Source organism: Buceros rhinoceros, unplaced genomic scaffold (assembly GCF_000710305.1).
Source record: "Buceros rhinoceros silvestris isolate BGI_N320 unplaced genomic scaffold, ASM71030v1 scaffold25683, whole genome shotgun sequence".
NCBI lineage: Eukaryota > Metazoa > Chordata > Aves > Bucerotiformes > Bucerotidae > Buceros > Buceros rhinoceros.
Genome location: NW_010402186.1, coordinates 20,296 through 25,151, shown reverse-complemented (window position 1 = coordinate 25,151; position 4,856 = coordinate 20,296). Strand labels below are relative to the sequence as shown.

Genomic DNA, 4,856 nt, shown 5'->3' with positions numbered 1-4,856 from the left:
AAAGAGTCTGAGCACTCGTTTTGTCCCAGAAGTGTTCCTATGCAGAGAAGTTTATTTTGGAAATAAACGGTAAAGTCTACAAGGCAGAGACTAAAGATTAACTAAACCTTAACTCTCTTCCGGTTGCTCTCAGGAAGAGCTCTGGAAAAGATCGCGCTTTCAGTTCTGAGCTAGGGGGAAGTCCCAGGTACCATTTTTCTGCATTTCTCCCTTTGCACAGCTTGACAAAGGCAGCTGTGGCCTGGGGACGCAGCAGGCGAGCAGGGTGTTTCACATCATGAGACCCCTTTCCCCACGTAATTAATTGCTTCACGTTGAATAAGAAGAGTTGATTTTCAGACATTAAATGTAGATCAAGTCATGACTGGTAGTAAAACCAGCTTGATTTCTTAACAAATGTGCCTTCACCTAAGTGAAAACAATTAGAAGATACAATGATTCTTAGAGGTGAAAGAGAGCAGTGTTCTAGAATACACCGTGGTGGGAAACAGTGGCCAAATAACGAGATACTTGGTTCCCTAGATTGAAAAGGATTGCACAAAACAAAGCAAACCTAATCTTTTAAAGGATCATGCCCTACAACTGGGTCAGAAAATGTTGCCTCCCTTTGTCAGCAGTTATTAAAACTGAGAAAATCCTTCCTGGTAGTAAAGTATTTAACAGGATTTCACAGGAGAGGTAACTACACCAGAAGACATTCAGACAAAATCCGGAATGCTCATTGATTTACTCGATCCGAATTACTAAGGATTGGTCAAGACTGTTCAGAATACTCAATAAATTCACAGTTATTCCCTAAGTATGTGGTTTCCCACATCATTTTTCTAATAGGAGACAGGATCTGAGTAGGACGCAGTCATCCGCGTAGAAAAGCCGGCACCTTGCTGCACCACCACGGTCAGGAGGCGAAGGGGTGTCTGCGTCTCCAGGTTGGAGGTAGCGGCTGTTTTCTCAGGCGTGAAGGTGAGCTCAGCGGGGTCAGCCGGAACCGACTGGGGTTTGTTCCAAAAAGCCAGCATGAAGGAGGGTGAAGTGTTCCTTCCACGGAGAGGAGAGCAGCGGCTCCCCGCTGGTCGGAGCCCGAAAGCCTCGCCTTTGGCTGCTCCTTTCCTAACTGTGGGGTTGGAATTCTCTCTGCCAGGAGAGGTGGTGCAGTCTCCATCTTTGGAGTTGTCAAGACCCACCAGGATAAAGCCCTGAGTAATCTGGCTTGGTCTCACAGCTGATGCTGCTTTGAGCAGCAGGTTGTCTACAGACCCCCTCAGGTCCCTTCCAACCTGAGTTATTCTATGGTTCTGCTATTTACACCCATTTTACATCTATCATCTTTGGCTTTCTCCAGTATCAGGCTGATAAAGACTAGGTTTGAAAGTTCATTTTCATAAAGCGTGGCCAGAAAAAAGCAGCAAGTTTAACTGCTGTGTGTGGCTGTGTGTGACCCAGCCGGAGGAGGTCAGCATCTCTGAAAGAGGTGCAGACACCGTCACAGCTCTGCAGGGAAAAAGGATAAAAAGGGTGAGGAACTACGAGTCTTTTGAAATACATACCACAGGCCTATGTATGTTTGCAAAACAAACTGGAACTGCAAAACAACTACGGACACGTTTCCAGCACTACAGCCTCCAGCGTCCTGCACACATAGTAAGGGCCAGGATGACTTTCGGGCGTAGCCTCCGCTGGCTGCAAGGTTATATGTCATACAGTCTAAGCTGCTCCTTCATGTCCCCTTCAGACATCTCTCCAAATGTGTCACTTTTTTCCTTCATGAGCCTGAAGATGGCAGCCAGCTGCTTCCTCTGAACCCTGTCAAGAAGAAAAGGAGAAGTAGGAATAGCCGGTCCCCAGAAGGTGCTTTGAGCAGGAACACCACGATCCAAGGAAACACAAAGCCAAATGCTGGTCATTTTACAAGCCTTGTTGGCTGCAGGAAACCTGCCCACGTGAGGTAAGAAAGAGATTGCCTCTGGTTCTCCTTCCTCCACCTTCCCATCTACCCAGCCAGCCCGCACATCTCTCTGCAGTCCTTCGAATACGGAGACAGACCAGACTGCTCTAGCTCTAGCCGTGGAGTTCCTTAGGGCTCATCTATGCCCAACGTTTCAAGATAACTTGACATGTGGAATTTCACAAGACCAACATGTCCCAGTCTGGCACACTCCATAATAAAACTGGATTAAGCTTCACCAGCACGGTGTCCTTTCAGGTCTGTACTGAGAGCAGGCACCTACAGCGACATTCAGGAACAGCTATTCGATTTTAAATGCGTACTCTGCCTTAAAACCGGACACCAGACCCTCCCAGTGCGGACATGACTTTAATCAGACACGGGAAGGTAAGATCACCCACAGAAATGCGCTCTGATTTGTGAGTTGGTCAGCCAGTGTCAAGTGGTGGGACGGACTCACATCCCCTGTGTGGGCAGGGGTCACCCGGCTCAGATTCCCATCCCTAGGGAGTCCCGCAGTTGAAGATGAGCTCCCTTCTCCCCATAACAGATGATGTCCTGATTTTTCCCTAGCTGAAGCAGTTAAACCGTCGTGGTACGTCCTGCAGCACGAAGATCGGCATCTGTCACGGGGCTGTATTTGAGGAAGCTTTGGAGGCGGGTTTTTGTGGGTCAAAGCTCTCCTGATCCTCACTGAGGGACGCAGAAGGGTGGGCAGTGCACTGTGTCACCGGTGTCCCTGGTTCTCAGGTAGCTCATGAGCTGGCGCTGCTGTCTACAAAATCCCCTCGTAGGGCAAAGCGACTGAGCTGGGCTGCAGCCCGGCAGCTGCGGCGGCCCCGTGGGCATGGCCTGCTCCGGCTGCGGGCTTGCCTGGCACTCAGAGAACTAACGGGGCCGGGGTGTGTTAGGGCTGTCGTAAGGGAGAAGCGGTTTCTGCTACATCAAGGCTGGTTTTGCTCCTGCGTGACTGTGGGGCCAGAATTCAGTGGCTCTGCCGCACCCCCAGCTCCTCCTGCTTGTTCAGCATCCCCAGACCTCCAGTGGGCTGGAGATACAGACGCTGGTTTGACTTCCACATGGTCACCCTGCCAAGAGCCCTCTGTCCCGTCACAGCCAGCTCTTCGCAGGGGACTTTAATACCCGGTGATTAATCCGCTCAAACGCAGGCCGTTGGGTAACCCGGGGTGGTCCTGCCTGCACCAGCCATTAGCTGTTCGGTAACAGGAAGGGTAGAAAAACCTATTGACAGGCAAAACCAGGACACAGCCTTTGCTCCACAGGAGCGAGGATGGCATCGGCACATCAGAGGCAACCACACCACGAACGAGATCAGTGGAAGGAGTCAGTCCACGCAGAGGAGCCGTCGCCTGCTGAGCTCCTGCCGAGGGGCTCCGCGTTTCCCCCTCCCCTGGGCTAAGCCCCAGCAGAAGCGGGAGCAGCAGGCTGCCCTCCCAGCACCGCTGCAGCAGGCAGGGCAGGGACAAAGCGGATGCTGGCAAAGGAAAGCTCATTTGCCAGTTGTCTGCTGTTGCAATTAAAATGCAGCTGTCCTGAGGCCAAACATACCCTGGTAACGATGTGGGTTACGAAAGCCCTGGCCGTAGGCTGTCGAGCGCCCGGACTCGTCTGTCTCTTCTGTAATTTTTTGTGCTCACATGAATAGCATCCAGCTGCCCTTTCCAGACGGGAGGAAGGGAAGCATAGTCATTAGTGATCAATATTTTATTTTAGATCACCAGAGGACACCAGTCTGGTCGGGAGAAATTCAATACGCGCGGTCTGAAGCTCCTGCCAGCCGGGAGTGCTCCACACCGGTCTGCATCCCTCACCCGTCATTTCACAGACATTAACGCTGCTGAGACCTCCCCAAAGGCCCGTCCCCTGTCTCCAAACCTCCAAAATCAAGATCCCCTCAGCTCTAAGTATCGTGACTGTGCATTTGAAAATCCGAAATAAAGAAGGGCTGTTACTTCTCTGCGCTACATAATCTACAACAAAGGGAGAGCAAAACAGAGACAAAGAGAGAAAAGAGCCTGGGAAGGAGGAGTAAGGCACCAAACCCACGGAGCTGATCCAGACAGGAGCTTCCCCTGTTTAAGGTGACCTTGCAAAACAGCTGTGGAGTGCGCCAGCTTGTTCAGGGGTGGGGTTTTTGGTGATTTCAGATCAAACCTACCCCATTCACAAGTGAAAATCATTCTCTCTTCCCCTAAGTGCTGTCCTCAAAACCACTTCGATTCAGGAGGTCAAACAGGATTTTACTTATTGCTGACAAAATAAATTAATTAAGGATTTTCACAGCAGCCTAATTCTTCCTGATAGGCAATTGACTTGGCATCCTCAGCTCCCTTAGGCTCTTCTCAGACATTTCAGTCCAAGACTTTTACCATTAACTGGCGGATTGGAGCAGTGAGCCATGGAACGGTAGAGGAGGCCTCCAGTCCAGGAGCTGCTGGGCTCCCGGTTCAGCGCAGCTGAAACCCCGGGCAGAGCCCTGCGTCGGGGCGTTGCTGATGGCTCTGCAGCCATGCAGGAGCAGCATCCCACCGCAGCTGCGCACTGCTCCAGCAGCAGTAAGAGACAACGCCAGACTTTCACCACAGGTCTGGCTCTGTTGCGAAGGAAGGGAGTGGAATCCTTTATGGGGTAAAAGGCAGAGGGGGGCAGAACGTACCTCTAACCTAAACTCCAGATTTTTAACCCAAATCTCTTGAGAAAGAAGTTACTTTCTGGAGGCAGGGAGAACAAGCATGAGCCAAAAAAACTATTCAAAGGTTTATTGGACCAAACAAAGGCAGTTTTTACAGATTCAAGCCACTAGAATTACAGACCTTTGTGTAAGAGCCGCCATCAGATACAAAACAAACAAAACAAAACAAACAAAAGTAAAAAATACCCAGACAGCCGT

General features: G+C 50.6%; 1 long non-coding RNA gene across 1 annotated transcript in view; it reads right to left on the bottom strand.

Annotated features, from left to right (window-relative positions):
- Window positions 1-1,490: 1,490 nt before the first annotated feature.
- LOC104490298 overlaps window positions 1,491-4,856 on the bottom strand; it is a 21,228-nt gene continuing 17,862 nt past the window's right edge. Inside the window, exon 4 of the long non-coding RNA XR_727772.1 lies at window positions 1,491-1,803. This is a non-coding gene — a long non-coding RNA (uncharacterized LOC104490298). The remainder of the gene's footprint in view (window positions 1,804-4,856) is intronic.